The following is a 17,284-nucleotide window of genomic DNA, read 5'->3' as shown; positions in this document are numbered from 1 at the left end:
GACACACTGGGGGCAGGACTGGAGACATGGGCAGAATGTAGATACGGGGCATGATTGGAGACACGGGGCAGAATCAAAGAAATGGGGCAGGATTGGAGACAGATCATGCAGGATCATGGATGGGGCAGGATGATACGATGGAGACTGATGGGGCAGGATGGGGGGATCATATGGGGCAGAATGGATACTCATGAGGGCATGATGGGAGAACATATGGCTGGAGCCAGGAATGAGATACACAGGGCCAGGTTGGGGGATATTATTATTACCATAGGGGCTAATTAAGGGATATTATTACTGCAGTGATGAATTTATTTTATTTTTTAAGGACACTGTTTTAAATGGGGGGGGTCCTGTTACTGTGTAGAGTGACACTATGTTGCCTCTTTTTCTTCATGTGGTGTAATGTAGAAGTAGGGAAAAATTAAATAAAGTGTTCTGCATGCGGAGCTCGAGGTAACTGTTATTTCCTGTAGAGACGAGTCCTGGCTGGATGAAGTGATGGCGGTCTGTGCTGGATGAAAGATGAAGGACTTCACCTAGAGACGTCACTGGTGAGTCAGTGACACTATACACTGTATACTATATACAGAGGTCCTGTGTACAATGTCACCGGTGATCATTGTATTACCTCTACACAGACACTGCATACTAAGTACAGATCTCCTGTGAATACTGGCACTTATGGTGATAGTATTGTGTTTTTTTGTTTTTTTTCTTCCTAACTGAAGGGTAAATTGACTAGATCAATGGATGTTTGACAGGTTCTAGTTTCACACAGCAACTATTTTTTTGGAATAATCTGGTTCAGGTATATGATGACCCCATCACATGACCGAGGGGCCCACAGTGTCTGAACAGCCCGGGGCCCTGGCTACCCTTAATCCACCCCTGATCCCCATTGGGCAGCATGTATAGTATAATGCATCCATTAGCCACCATGTATGGTATAATGCACCCCCATTAGGCAGTCTGTATAGTATAATGCACCCCCATTAGGCAGTCTGTATAGTATAATGCACCCCCATTAGTTGTCTGTATAGTAAAATGCACCCCCATTAGGCAGCATGTATAGTATAATGCAGATTAGAAATAAACAAAGTCCAGCTCACCATACTGACATTCCCAAGGACTCGGAGCACGGAACCGCTGTGTCAAGGCGTGGACGAACAGGAAAAGAAAGGAGATCCAGCTGTCTGTATAGTATAATGCACCCCCATTAGGCAGCATGTATAGTATAGTGCTCCCCCATTAGGCAGTCTGTATAGTATAATGCACCCCCTTTAGGCAGCCTGTATAGTATAATGCACCCCCATTAGGCAGCCTGTATAGTATAATGCACCCCCATTAGGCAGCATGTATAGTATAATGCTCCCCCATTAGGCAGCCTGAATAGTATAATGCACCACGATTAGGCAGTATGTATAGTATAATGCACCCCCATTAGGCAGCCTGTATAGTATAATGCACCCCCATTAGGCAGCCTGTATAGTATAATACGCCCCTACTAGGCAGCCAGTACAATATAATGCACCCCCTTAGGCAGCCTTTACAGTATAATGCACCCCCATAGGCAGCCTGTATAGTATAATGCACCCGATAAAAAAAAAACAACTCACCTTTCTTCCTTCTGGTTCCCGCAGTGTTCTGAGCGCCCGCTCATCTCCTGACAGCGGGCGCAGGGTACTGACATCATCACTACCACCTGTCAGTGTTGGTGACGTCAGACGCTCCCTCTCTCATCAAGCTAACCCTGTGAAGACAGGCGGGGGGGCCATTGCTTGTACAGGGCCCCCATCGCCTCCTCAGGGGTTGCACAGCGGCCGGGCGGCAGCGCAGGGAGATCATGTATCCCTGTTCTGCCACAGAATGTAACTGTATTGGCGCACAGTTACAGTAGCCTAGCTCCGGGCGGGACCCCTCAGAGCATGGGGCCCTGGGCCACCACCCTCTCTGCCCCCCGGTAGCTACGCTACTGAATGACAACCATGGGCAGTTCATTGTATTGTATGAAGGACCACGGGGAGCGCATTATATTGTATGGAAGACTATGAAGAGGGCAATGTATTGTATGGAAAACCAAGGAAAGTGCATTATACTATATGGAGGACCATGGGGAATGCATTATATTGTATGGAGAACCATGGGGAATGCATTATATTGTTTTGAGGATCAAGGGGAGTGCATTATATTGTATGGAGGACCACGGGTAATGCATTATATTGTATGGAGGACTATGGGAGGTGCATTATATTGTATGAAGGATCATGGGGAATGCATTATATTGTATGGAGAACCATGAGGAATGCATTATATTGTATGAAGGACCATGGGGAATGCATTATATTGTATGAAGGACCATGGGGAGGGCATTATATTGCATGGAGAACTATGGGTAATGCATTATATTGTTTTGAAGAACACGGGGAATGCATTATGTTGTATGGAGGGCAAGGGGAATGCATTATATTGTATGGAGGACCATGGGGAGTGCATTATATTGTGTGAAGGACCACGGGGAAAGCATTAAATTGTATGTAGGACCATGACGAGTAGTGTTTAGCGATACCATCCGATATCGGAAAGTATCGGTATCGGAAAGTATCGGCCGATACCGGCAAAGTATCGGATCTCGCCGATTCCGATACCCGATGCCAATGCAAGTCAATGGGACGAAAGTATCGGAATTAAAATAAACCCTTTCTTTCCTTGTAGGTTCATTCTACATGAAGGAAAACAACTAAGAATAATGTAGGATGTATTGGGGGAGGTGGCAGAGACATTAAAGGCATAGCCTTTACAGACATTAGCCCAATCAAATAGAATAGCAGGAATTTAATTTTTTTTTTAAGACGTTCGGAGTTACAAAGATATTGACTATGTTAAGATTTTTATTTTGTCAGATATTGATGTTTCACTACTTCCATGCCCTCCACCTTTTTTTTTACTTCTCCCACACTTTCTTCTTCATCATCCTCAGCAGCAGCATCTTTGACATCAACTTCTTCTTCACCTTATTCATCCTCTTCATCTTCTACCAATTTTGTTTTGGTTACATTCTTCATATTCTTTTTATTCAACTATTATTCTTCTTCATTTTCTACTTCTTCATCATATTCTTATTTGTGACAGGCATTCCTGTAGTTGTTATCTATAAAAGTTTGAAGATTACACCATCCGTTCTGCCTGCCACAAAAGAGTTACATTTGTCCGCGTTCAGTTTGGCCTGCAGCATCAGGCTTTATCCAGGGGCACCACGAGGAGGAACGGACTCACCCCCATACACTGCTTAGTCTTCTTCTGCTTATAATTTAGATAATATCTTTTGCTCTGATATTTAGTGTTATGCTTAACGTTCTTCTGCTCTTTGTTCTGCAGCCTCTTGTTCTTCTGCTTCTCGGTCTTCCATGTTGTCGTCTCCGGGGTCGTCGTCTCCGGGGTCGTCGTCGTCGTCATCAGGGTGGTCTTCAGGGTCATCGTCTCCAGGGTCGTCGTCATCTCAGTGGTTGTCGTCTCTGGTGTTGTCGTCATCTTAGGGGTGGTCTTCCGTGTCGTCGTCTTTAGGGTCTCGAACTTGGAAATGTAGCAGAAGGTACAAGAAGGCTGAGAAAATGCCGAGAAACAGCTGATGGAACTGGAACTCGGATGGCTACCCGAAGGTCCAAGAGCCAATGGAACTACCGAGGACCAGCTGACGTTACTGGAACCCGGTTACTAAGCAGGAGGTACCCGTGCCTGAAAGCACTACCAAGGACCACCTGACGTTGGTGGAACTCGGATACCCAGCAGGAGGCACCTAAGCCAAAGGCTCTGCCTGGAACCAGCTGACGGTACTGGAACCAGGATGGGGAGCAGAAGGTACAAGAGCAAAAGACACTGCCGAGAACCAGCTGACGGTACTGGAACCCGGATGGGTAGCTGAAGGTCCAAGAGCCAATGGAACTTACCGAGGACCAGCTGACATTACTGGAACCCGGATGCTAAGCAGGAGGTACCCGTGCCTGAAAGCACTACCAAGGACCACCTGATGTTGGTGGAACTCGGATACCCAGAAGGAGGCACCTAAGCCAAAGGCTCTGCCCGGAACCAGCTGACGGTACTGGAACCAGGAGGGGGAGCAGAAGGTACAAGAGCAAAAGACACTGCCGAGAACCAGCTGATGGTACTGGAACCCGGATGGGTAGCTGAAGGTCCAAGAGCCAATGGAACTACCGAGGACCAGCTGACATTACTGGAACCCGGTTACTAAGCAGGAGGTACCCGTGCCTCAAAGCACTACCAAGGACCACCTGACGTTGGTGGAACTCGGATACCCAGAAGGAGGCACCTAAGCCAAAGGCTCTACCCGGAACCAGCTGACGGTACTGGAACCAGGATGGGGACCTATTTAAGATTGTCTTCCTAGAGCCCCAACTAGCGGTGTTGGAGCAAAGGGTCAGCAGGGGGAGCTGAGTGTAGGCCGAAGCCTGCTCTGGCGGCAGCTTGGTGTCTGCGTGGCGTTTGCAGGACACGTTGCCGGCTACACAGCGGGGGAACAGCTGGCGTTGCTGAACCCCACTGACACATTGGCGGGTGTTTTTCTCTGTGCAGCCAGCACTTCCAGGCACCAACTGGTGGTGTTGGAGCCCGGGCTCTGCAGGAGGAGCAGAGTTTAGGCCGAAGCCTAATTGAACCAATTTTAAAGGTAGCCTTTAACCCCCCCTCAGGTGTTATAAACTAGAAGAGCCACACCTTGGGCAGCAGTAGTGCTGCACAAGTCAAAGGTTGCTCTTTTAACTTTTCTCCTTGCACACGCTGAATGAAACACGTATAACATTTAGCCCTTTATACAGTCAAACTGTGTTGGAGGCGGGAGTTTCCTTCTTAATGAGACGCAGCACAGCTGTGAAAAAAATCACCTTGGTGCTGGGCGCAGGCTCCTGAGCGTCGCATTTTGCTGCACAGGAGTCTGCACTGTTGTGTTATCCCTTGGCCATGCGCTGTTAGCGCTGCCCGTCTTCAGACATCATTTCATGTCGGCGGGTGCGGTTCGCGATGGCCATGAATCCCAGCCCCGCAGTGTCTTTTCACGTATTCACACTGCGGGGCTGGGATTCATGGCCTTGCGCAGTCAATATGTTCGCCTCTCACTCGGGTCCTTACACCTGCTTCAGACTGAGCGGCGTCAGCTGATCCCTTATCGCATGCCACGGCCATGAAGCCGCACAGTCTGAAGAAGGCGGAAGGAGATGAGTGACAGGCGAAGATATGCACTGCTCATGCCCATCAATCACAACCTCGCAGTCTACATAAATAAGACACCGAGGGGCGTTGTGTCGTGCAGGGCGGCAGCAGAGGCGCAGCCAGCCAACCAATGATGCCAGAAGACGGGCAGCGCTACCAAGGGGGTTTCATTTTATACGTGTTGAGTTTGATGTGTGCGAGCAGAATAACCTAATGAGCCACCTTATACAAAAGCAGCATTACTGCTGTACAAGGTGGCTGTTATACATCCAAACGCCTGGGGGTGGGGGACAGGTTCCCTTCAATTTCAGTTCTTGTGTCTGCGTGGCTGTTGCAGGACACGATGCTGGCTACACAGCAGGGGAACAGCTGGCGTTGCTGAACCCCACTGACACATTGGCGGGTGTTTTTCTCTGTGCAGCCAGCACTTCGGGGCACCAACTGGCGGTGTTAGTGCCCAGTATCAGCAGGAGGAGCAGAGGGAGCAGTGTGTAGGCCGAAGCCTGCACTGGAGCCAGTTTTAGGTCTGTTGTGTCTGCGTGGCTGTTGCAGGACACTATGCCGGCTACACAGCAGGGGAACAGCTGGCGTTGCTGAACCCCACTGACACATTGGTGGGTGTTTTGCTCTGTGCAGCCAGCACTTCGGGGCACCAACTGGCGGTGTTAGAGCCCAGTATCAGCAGGAGGAGCAGAGGGAGCAGTGTGTAGGCCGAAGCCTGCACTGGAGGCAGTTTTAGGTCTGTTGTGTCTGCGTGGCTGTTGCAGGACACGATGCCGGCTACACAGCAGGGGAACAGCTGGCATTGCTGAACCCCACTGACACATTGGCGGGTGTTTTGCTCTGTGCAGCCAGCACTTTGGGGCACCAACTGGCGGTGTTAGAGCCCAGTATCAGCAGGAGGAGCAGAGGGAGCAGTGTGTAGGCCGAAGCCTGCACTGGAGGCAGTTTTAGGTCTGTTGTGTCTGCGTGGCTGTTGCAGGACACGATGCCGGCTACACAGCAGGGGAACAGCTGGCATTGCTGAACCCCACTGACACATTGGCGGGTGTTTTGCTCTGTGCAGCCAGCACTTCGGGGCACCAACTGGCGGTGTTAGAGCCCAGTATCAGCAGGAGGAGCAGAGGGAGCAGTGTGTAGGCCGAAGCCTGCACTGGAGGCAGTTTTAGGTCTGTTGTGTCTGCGTGGCTGTTGCAGGACACGATGCCGGCTACACAGCAGGGGAACAGCTGGCGTTGCTGAACCCCACTGACACATTGGCGGGTGTTTTGCTCTGTGCAGCCAGCACTTCGGGGCACCAACTGGCGGTGTTAGAGCCCAGTATCAGCAGGAGGAGCAGATGGAGCAGTGTGTAGGCCGAAGCCTGCACTGGAGGCAGTTTTAGGTCTGTTGTGTCTGCGTGGCTGTTGCAGGACACGATGCCGGCTACACAGCAGGGGAACAGCTGGCGTTGCTGAATCCCACTGACACATTGGCTGGTGTTTGTCTCTGTGCAGCTAGCACTTCCAGGCTCAAACTGGTGGTGTTAGAGCCCAGGGTCTGCAGGAGGAGCAGAGTGTAGGCCGAACCCTAATTGAACCAATTTTAAAGGTAGCCTTTAACCCCCCCTCAGGTGTTATAAACTAGAAGAGCCACACCTTGGGCAGCAGTAGTGCTGCACAAGTCAAAGGTTGCTCTTTTAATTTTGTTCCTTGCACACGCTGAATGAAACACGTATAACATTTAGCACCTTATACAGTCAAACTGTCTTGGAGGCGGGAGTTCCCTTCGTAATGAGACGCAGCACAGCTGTAAAAAATACCACCTTGGTGCTGGGCGGGGCCTCCTGAGCGTCGTTATTTGCTGTACAGGAGTCTGCGCTGTTGTGTTATCCCTTGGCCATGCGCTGTTAGCGCTGCCCGTCTTCAGACATCATTTCATGTCGGCGGGTGCGGTTCGCGATGGCCATGAATCCCAGCCCCGCAGTGTCTTTTCATTTATTCACACTGCGGAGCTGGGATTCATGGCCTTGCGCAGTCAATATGTTCGCCTCTCACTCGGGTCCTTACACCTGCTTCAGACTGAGCGGCGTCAGCTGATCCCTTATCGCATGCCACGGCCATGAAGCCACACAGTCTGAAGAAGGCGGAAGGAGATGAGTGACAGGCGAAGATATGCACTGCTCATGCCCATCAATCACACCCTCGCAGTCTACATAAATAAGACACCGAGGGGCGTTGTGTCGTGCAGGGCGGCAGCAGAGGCACAGCCAGCCAACCAATAATGCCAGAAGATGGGCAGCGCTACCAAGGGGGTTTCTGCGTGTCATTACAAAGGAAAGTCACACCTCAGGGACGTTTTAATGGTCTCAGGGGACACATTTTATACGTGTTGAGTTCGATGTGTGCGAGCAGAATAACCTAATGAGCCACCTTGTACAAAAGCAGCATTACTGCTGTACAAGGTGGCTGTTATACATCCAAACGCCTGGGGGTGGGGGACAGGTTCCCTTCAATTTCAGTTCTTGTGTCTGCGTGGCTGTTGCAGGACACGATGCCGGCTACACAGCAGGGGAACAGCTGGCATTGCTGAACCCCACTGACACATTGGCGGGTGTTTTTCTCTGTGCAGCTAGCAGTACCGGGCACCAACTTGCGGTGTTAGAGCCCAGGGTCAGCAGGAGGAGCAGAGGGAGCAGAGTGTAGGCCGAAGCTTGCACTGGAGCATGGTTAAAGGGAACCTTTAACCCCCCCCCAGGTGTTTGTTGCTGAAAGAGCCATCTTGTACAGCACTATTGCTGCAAAAGGAACAGCTGGCTCTTTTTATTATGCTCCTTGCAAACGCTGAACTAGACACTTATGAAATGTGTCCACTCACACTGTAAAACTGTCCCGGAGGTGGGACTTTCCTTTGTAATGGGACGCAGCACAGCCATCATTCCCACCCCCTTGGCGCCGTGCGCCCCCCTCCACTGCGTCGTTTGATTCTGTCCCGGAGCCTGGGCTGTTATGTTATCCCTTGGTCAGGCACACTTAGCGCTGCCCGTCTTCTGACATCATTTGGTGTCAGGCTGGCTGCGCCTGTGCGGCCGCGCTGCCCGAGATCCCGCCTCGCAGTGTTGTCTAATGTAATCCCACGGCGGGCCTGGGATCCATGGGCATGCACGGCGGGCCTGGGACAGCAGGAGGAGCAGATCGGAGGAATTGCCGCACACACAGCAGGGGAGCAGCTGACGGTACTGAACCCCACTAACACGGCAGCAAGTGTTAACTGTGCAGACAGCACTTCCGGACAGCAACTAGCGGTATTGAAGCCCAGGGACAGCAGGAGGAGCAGATCGGAGGGATTGCCGCACACACAGCAGGGGAGCAGCTGACGGTACTGAACCCCACTAACATGGCAGCAAGTGTTAACTGTGCAGACAGCACTACCGGACAGCAACTAGCGGTGTTGAAGCCCAGGGACAGCAGGGGGAGCACAGGAAGACAGTGTAGGCCGAAGCCTGATTGGAGCAAGTCGAAAGGGAACCTTTAACCCCCCCCAAGGCGTTTGTAGTTGAAAGAGCCATCTTGTGCAGCACTAAGGATGCAAAAGGAAAAGGTGGCTCTTTTAATTATGCTCCTTGCACACGCAGAACTTAACACTTCTAAAATGTGTCCACTGATACCGTAAAACAGTCCCGGAGGTGGGACTTTCCTTCGTAATGGGACGCAGCAGAGCCGTCATTCCTACCCCCTTGGCGCCGTGCACCGCCTCCTCAGCGATGTTTGATTCTGTCCCGGAGCCTGGGCTGTTATGTTATCCCTTGGCCAGGCGCACTTAGCGCTGTCCGTCTTCTGACATCATTTGGTGTCAGGCTGGCTGCGCCTGTGCGGCCGCGCTGCCCGAGATCCCGCCTCGCAGTGTCGTCTAATGTAATCCCACGGCGGGCCTGGGATCCATGGGCATGTGCAGTGCATATCCTCGCCTCTCACTCCCCTCCCTCTGGCTTCTTCAGACTGTGCGGCGTCACGGCCGTGGCATGCTATTAGGGATCAGCTGACGGCGCACTGTCGGAAGAAGGCAGAAGGAGAAGACTGAGAGGCAGAGGTGAAGATACGCACTGCACATGCCCATGGATCCCAGACTCGCAGTGTGATTAAATCAGATCAGAAGACACTGCGAGGCGGAATCTCGGGCAGCGCGGCCGCACAGTCGCAGTCAGCCTGACACCAAACGATGTCAGAAGACGCGCAGCGCTAAGTGCGCCTGGCCAAGGGATAACATAACAGCGCAGGCTCCGGGACAGAATCAAACGACGCTGAGGAGGCAGCGCACGGCACCAAGGGGGTAGGAATGACGGCTCTGCTGCGTCCCATTACGAAGGAAAGTCCCACCTCCGGGACTGTTTTCCGGTATCAGTGGACACATTTTAGAAGTGTTAAGTTCTGCGTGTGCAAGGAGCAAAACTAAAAGAGCTACCTTTTCCTTGTGCAGCATTACTGCTGCACAAGGTGTCTCTTTCAGTAACAAACGCCTGGGGGGGGACAGGTTCCCTTCAATTTCATTTGTTGTGTCAGCGTGGCGGTCGCAGGACACATTGCCAGCTACACAGCTGGGGATCAGCTGACGTTACTGAAACCCAATAACACTGGGTCGTATGTTTTTACTGTGCAGACGGCACTTCTGAGCCTCAACTGGCGGTGTTGGAGACCAGGAATTACAGTTCAGGTGGTAGAAAGATGAACACAACAGGAGACCTGGATACTGTAGACAGTCACCCAATTATTTAATCAGGAAGAGGAGTGGCAAATTCCTTTGAGATCCAGGCATGGTTCATTTTCAGAAAAGTAAGCCGATCAACGTTATCGGAGGATAGTCGCATGCGACGGTCTGTTAGTACACCACCTGCGGCACGAAAGATGCGTTCCGATAATACACTAGCCGCAGGGCAAGCCAGCACCTCCAATGCATACTGGCTTAGCTCTGGCCATGTATCCAGCTTAGAGACCCAAAACTTGAAAGGGGAAGAGCCGTCTGGGAGTACAGTAAGAGGGCAAGACATGTAGTCTGTCACCATCTGACGGAACCGTTGCCTCTTGCTGACTGGAGCCGCCTGTGATGGTGTAGACATTTGTGGCGGGCACACAAAACGGTGCCACAGTTGGGCCATACTGGTCTTGCCGTGGGCAGAGGCACTGCTTATGCTCCCTCTATGTGCAGAGCCTCCTCCCCTGCCTCGACGCACTGAGCTGCTTTGTAAAGCACTAGCAGCACTGTTCCGAGTTGGAGTGGAGAAGATGATGGAATTCACCAGTGTCTCTTGGTACTCCCGCATTTTACGCTCCCGGTTCAACGGTGTGATGAGGCTTTGTACGTTGTCCCGGTAGCGAGGATCGAGGAGGGTGAACACCCAATAATCAGACATGTTGAGAATGTGGGCGATGCGGCGGTCGTTTCTCAGGCACTGCAGCATGTAATCAACCATGTGCTGCAGACTGCCAACCGGCCAAGAAACGCTGTCCCCTGCTTGAGGCGTGATCTCTGCCCGCTCTTCATCACCCCACCCTCGCTGTACACACTGACTACTGGACAATTGTGTAACTCCCTCCTCTGGACGGATGTCTTCCTCGTCCATTGACTCCTCCTCATCTTCCTCACAAAGTGTCCCCTGCCTACGCGTTTGTGAGGAACCACGTGGCGCTGACTGTCCAGAATGTGATGGAAATGGTGACTCCTCATCCTCCACCTCTTCCACAACATCATCCCTTAGCTCTTGCAGTGTTTGTTGAAGCAGGCAGATAAGGGGGACAGTCATGCTGACTAGTGCATCATCTGCACTCGCCATCTGCGTGGAATAATCGAAGGGACGCAAAACTTGGCAGACGTCCTTCATAGTGGCCCACTCTGTGGTTGTGAAGTCTGAACGGCGCGGAGTGCGACTTCTTTGCGCCTGATGCAGCTGGTACTCCATCGCTGCTTGCTGCTGCTCACACAACCGGTCCAACATATGTAACGTGGAATTCCACCTGGTAGGTAGGTCACATATGATGCGATGTTCCGGAAGGCGGAATCGACACTGCAGAGCTGCAATGCGCGATCTTGCCGTGCTGGAACGTCGCAAGTGAACACACTCTAGGCGGACCTTGTGCAGCAGTGCATCAAGATCCGGATAGTCCCTCAAAAAACTTTACACGACTAAGTTGAGCACATGTGCCAGACATGGGATGTGAGTGAGGTTGCCGAGGCCCAGAGCTGCCACCAGATTTCGGCCATTGTCACACACTACCATGCCTGGCTGGAGATTCGCTGCCACTAACCACACATCGCTCTCCTGCTTGATGGCATTCCAGAGCTCCTGCGCTGTGTGGCTTCGATTCCCCAAAGAAATTAATTTCAAGACGGCCTGTTGACGTTTGGCCACGGCTGTGCTCATGTCGGTCGTAACAGGCAAATGTTCACGGGTCAATGTGGAGGTGGACTGTGACGGCTCCTGCAGCGATGATTCAGAGGAACTTGTGTATGATGAGGAGTCAATGCTTACAGACTCGATTCCTGCAATCCTTGGAGAGGGCAGGACACGTCCTGCGCCACTCGCACGATCTGTACCCGGCTCAACAACATTAACCCAATGGGCAGTGAGGGAAAGGTATCGACCCTGTCCATGGTGACTGGTCCACGCATCGGTGGTGAGGTGGACCTTGCTACTGACGGCGTTCAGTAGCGCGTGTTTTATGTGTCCCTCCACATGCTTGTGTAGGGCGGGGACGGCTTGCCTGCTGAAATAAAAGCGGCTGGGCACATTGTACTGTGGGACTGCCAATGACATCAAGTCACGGAAGCTGTCAGTCTCCACAAGCCTGAATGACAGCATTTCCAGTGACAGAAGTTTGGCAATGCCTGCAGTCAGAGCCTGTGCTTGTGGGTGGTTTGCCGAGAAAGGCCGCCTTTTCTCCCATGCCTGTACTACCGATGGCTGTAGACTGGGCTGGGACTGTGAGGATGACTGGGAATGTGGTGCTGCGGGTGGAATTACAGTGGGTCTCTGGACAACAGTGCCAGAGGTTCTTCCATGGCGATCCTGTGAGGAAGCCGAACCAGCTGTGTGTGAGCTGGAGGAAGAGGTTGTAGCTGCCGCTGTTGGTTGGCCTAGGTCTTCAGTGTGTTTTTGTAACTCCGCCGCGTGCTTGGTCCGCACATGTTTCCACATATTTGAGGTATTGAGGTTGCCAACATTTCTCCCTCTTTTGATTTTATGATGACACACCTTGCATTTGACAAAGCAAATGTCATCTGCAATGGTGTCAAAAAAGGACCAGGCACTGCAAGTCTTGGGAGCGCCCTTTTTGGCTTTTTGAAGAGACATGCTCCTAACGGGTGCCGAAGTGGAGGCTACAGGCACCGCAGTCTTCCCCCTCCCTCTCCCAGCCGTTCGGGGAATCTCTTCCTCAGAGCTGCTCCCACTACCTTCCTGTCCCTCACGCCACGATGGGTCAAGGACCTCATCATCTACACTACCCTCTCCCACCAACTGCTCCTCCTGGGTAGTCTCGGCAGCACAGCACGCACCAGAAAGTGGCACCTGAGGGTCGTCATCAGATGCGTACTGCGGTGTGGTGACCGGAGGCACTGGCCCACCCACCTCTTCAGAGGAAGAGAGACAAAGCTGTTGCGCATCACTGCACACTGCCTCTTCTTCCATTTCTCCAATGCTGCTTGGCTGGCCCCCTGTTTCCAAACCAAGAGATTCAGAGAACAGAAGTAGAGACTGCTCCTGTCCTGGGCTCTCTGACTGCCTGGGCAATTTGGCAGGTGGTGAAGAGACAGATGGCTGCTCTCCAGTGCTCTGTGCCTGAGAGGATGTGGCACTAATTGAAGTCGAAGCGTTAGCTGCCATCCATCCGACAACGGCTTCAATTTGGTCTTCACGCAGCAGCGGTGTACGGCGCTCTCCGACAAAGCTGCGCATGAAGGTCTGTTCCCTCCTGAAACTGGGTGATGATGAGTTGCCGGTGCCCGCAGCAGGCACAGAATCCCCACGTCCTGTCCCTGCTCCGCGCCCACGTGCCTTACTCACTGCCTTCTTCATCTTGGTTGACTGATAAAGATAAGCAGAAAAGTACTAAGGCCTTAGTGTGTTTATTCCTGAACAGCTCCTAACAGGTATAAGAAACACTAATTTTCTAAAGTGTGGACTAGACTTTAATATGAGCTAATGTGGCCTACGCAACTGTAACGTGGTGTGCTTGGTGAACTTTAATATTTATTAATTTTTGGGGGGGCAGAACTGACTACAGGGCGAGCTGCACTGACACGGAGACCGTGCAGACAGCCGTAAACGGCACTGCAAGGCCCAAAAAAACTCCTCTACGTTATCCTATGTAGTGTTTTTCCACAATTTAGCTGCATACGGGTGGAAATACGGGTGCATAATAACAGACGCAGATTCTTTACTGTAAGAGCAGTGAGACTATGGAACTCTCTGCCGTATGATGTTGTAATGAGTGACTCATTGCTTCAATTTAAGAGGGGACTGGATACCTTTCTGGAAAAGTATAATATTACAGGGTATATATATTAGATTCCTTGATAAGGCGTTGATCCAGGGAACTAGTCTGATTGCCGTATGTGGGGTCGGGAAGGAATTTTTTTTTCCCCATGGTGGAGCTTACTCTTACCACATGGGTTTTTTTTGCCTTCCCCTGGATCAACATGTTAGGGCATGCTAGGCTATGGGTTGAACTAGATGGACTTAAAGTCTTCCTTCAACCTTAATAACTATGTAACTATGTAAAGACACTAATAGGAATTTTTTGAAAAAATGTGCAGCAGCCTGCACTACTTTAAAAAAAGGAAAATGGATTTTACGGTATGACGCAGTGACGCACCCTGAGCTGGATACAACCAGCTATGGCTGCACACAGAGTACAGGGCGAGCTGCAGTCACATGGAGACCGTGCAGACAGCCGTAAACGGCGCTGCAAGGCCCAAAAAAACTCCTCTACGTTATCCTATGTAGTGTTTTTCCACAATTTAGCTGGATACGGGTGGAAAGACACTAATAGGAATTTTTTGAAAAAATGTGCAGCAGCCTGCAATACTTTAAAAAAAGGAAAATGGATTTTACGGTATGACGCAGTGACGCACCCTGAGCTGGATACAACCAGCTATGGCTGCACACAGACTACAGGGCGAGCTGCAGTCACACGGAGACCGTGCAGACAGCCGTAAACGGCGCTGCAAGGCCCAAAAAAACTCCTCTACGCTATCCTATGTAGTGTTTTTCCACAATTTAGCTGGCTACGGGTGGAAATACACTAATAGGAATTTTTTGAAAAAAATGTGCAGCAGCCTGCACTACTTAAAATAAAGGAAAATGGATACAACAATATGAGTCAGTGAACCACCCTGAGCTGAATACAACCAGAGATGGCTGCACACAGACTACAGAATGGGCTGCACTAACTCACACACACACAAAAAAAAAAAACCTTGCAAATCGCTGTGAAAACAGCGCTGCAAGGCAAAAGCAAGGTGAACACACAGCGGTTGCTAAATTAGCCTGGGAGAAGCACAATGGATGAAATCGCTATCTAAACTGGCCCTGAGTCAGAACACAGCGTGCTATGCCTAACTGAATTCACAGCAGAGTGAGCCAGAAAGGGCGGCAGCGTTTTTTATACTGCATCATGACATCATTTCAGCAGCCAATCACAGCTTTGCCAGTAGTTACATGCCCACCATGCTGAACAGGATGTGCCCACACTTGTAATCATTCCTCATTGGCTGAATTCGTGCAGTTTGAATCCAGGGAACTTCCGATTCCGGTATCCGATACGCGGCAAGTATCGGATCACGGTATCGGAATTCCGATACCGCAAATATCCGCCGATACCCGATACTTGCGGTATCGGAATGCTCAACATTAATGATGAGTGAATTATATTGTATAGAGAACCATGGGAAGTGCATTATACTGTACAGAGGACCATGTGGATTGCATTGCATTGTATGAAGGATCATGGAGAGGGTATTATATTGTATGGAAAACCAAGGGAAGTGCATTATACTATATGGAGAACCATGGGGAATGCATTATATTGCATGGAGAACCATGGGGAGTACATTATATTGTATGGAGAACCATGGAGAGGTCATTATATTGTATTGAGAACCAAAGGAAGTGCATTATACTCTATGGAGGACCATGAGGAGTGCATTATATTGTATGGAGGACCATGATTAGTGCATTGTATTGTACGGAGGTCCATGAGGAATTCAATATGATGTATGCAGGACCATGCGGAATGTATTATATTGTATGGAAGACCATGGGGGTTGCATTATATTATATGGATGGCCATGGGGAGGGCATTATATTGTATGGACGACCATGGGAAATGCATTATATTATATGGAGGACCATGAGGAGTGGATTATATTGTATGTAAGACCATGGGGAATGCATTATATTATATGGAAGACCATGGGGAGTGCATTATATTGTATGGAGGGCCACGGGGCGTGCATTATATTGTATGGGGACCACGGGGAATGCATTATTTTGTATGAAGGACCATGGGAATGCACTATAATGTATGGAGGACCATGGAGGTGCATTATATTGTATAGAGGGCCATGGTGATTGCATTATATTATATGGAGGACCATGGGGAGTGCATTATATTGTATGGAGGACCATGGGAAATGCATTATATTGTATGGAGGACCATGGGGAGTGCATTATATTGTATGAAGGACCATGGAGAATGCATTATATTGTATAAAGGACCATGGGGAATGCATTATATTATATGAAGGACCATCATAGGGAGTGCATTATATTTTATGGAGGACCACGGGAAATGCATTATATTGTATGGAGAAACACGGGGAATGCATTATATTGTACAGAGGACCATGAAGAGTGCATTATATTGTATGGTGAACCATGGGGAGTGCATTATATTGTATGTTGGACCATGGGGAATGCATTATATTATATGGAGGACCATGGGGAGTGCATTATATTGTATGGATGACCACGGTGAATGCATTATATTGTATTGAGGACCGTGGAGAATGCATTACATTGAATGGATGACCAAGGTGAACACATTATATTGTATGGAGGACCATGGGAAGTGCATTATATTGTATGTTGGACCACGGGGAGTGTATTACAATATATTGTATGGAGGACCATGGGGAGTGCATTACATTGTATGGATGGCCACGGTGAGTGCATTATATTGTATGGAGGATCACGGGGAGTGCATTATATTTTATGCAGGACCACGGGGAGTGCACTATATTGTATGGAGGACCATGGGGAGTGCATTATATTGTATGTTGGAATATGGTGGGTGCATTTTATTGTATGGAGGACTATGGGGAATGCATTATATTGTATAGAGGACCATGGGGAGTGCATTATATTGCATGAAGAACCATGGGGAGTGCATTATGTTGTATGAAGAACCATGGGGAGTGCATTATATTGTATGAAGAACCATGGGGAGTGCATTATATTGTATGAAGAACCATGGGGAGTGCATTATATTGTGTAGAGGACCATGGTAAGTGCATTATATTGTATGGAGGACCATGGCGAGTGCGTTATATTGTATGTTGGAATATGGTGGGTGCATTATATTATATGGAGAACCATGGAGGGGCATTATATTGTATGGTGGAACACGGGGAGTGCATTATATTGTATGGTGGAACACGGGGAATGCATTATGTTGTATGGTGGAACATGGGGAGTCCATAATATTGTGTAGTGGAACATGTGGAGTGCATTATATTGTATGGTGGAACATGGAGAGTGCATTATATTGTATGGAGGACCATGGGGGGTGCATTGTATTGTGTGGAGGACCATGGGGTGTGCATTATATTATGTAGAGGACCATGGGGATTGCAATATATTGTAATGAGGACAGAGTCGTAGCTAGGGTTTTGGTTAACGGGGGGCAAAGCTTCTGAGTGGGACCCTAACCAGGTATCCTTGAATACAACAGGGTGACTCACCCTAATAGTGGAGGAGAACCTCAGCATTTTACCGTGCTGTCGCTGAAAATAATCTCTATACAAACAG

Source organism: Ranitomeya variabilis, chromosome 5 (genome assembly GCF_051348905.1).
Source record: "Ranitomeya variabilis isolate aRanVar5 chromosome 5, aRanVar5.hap1, whole genome shotgun sequence".
Taxonomy (NCBI): Eukaryota; Metazoa; Chordata; class Amphibia; order Anura; family Dendrobatidae; genus Ranitomeya; species Ranitomeya variabilis.
Note: the sequence above shows the minus strand (reverse complement) of the source record.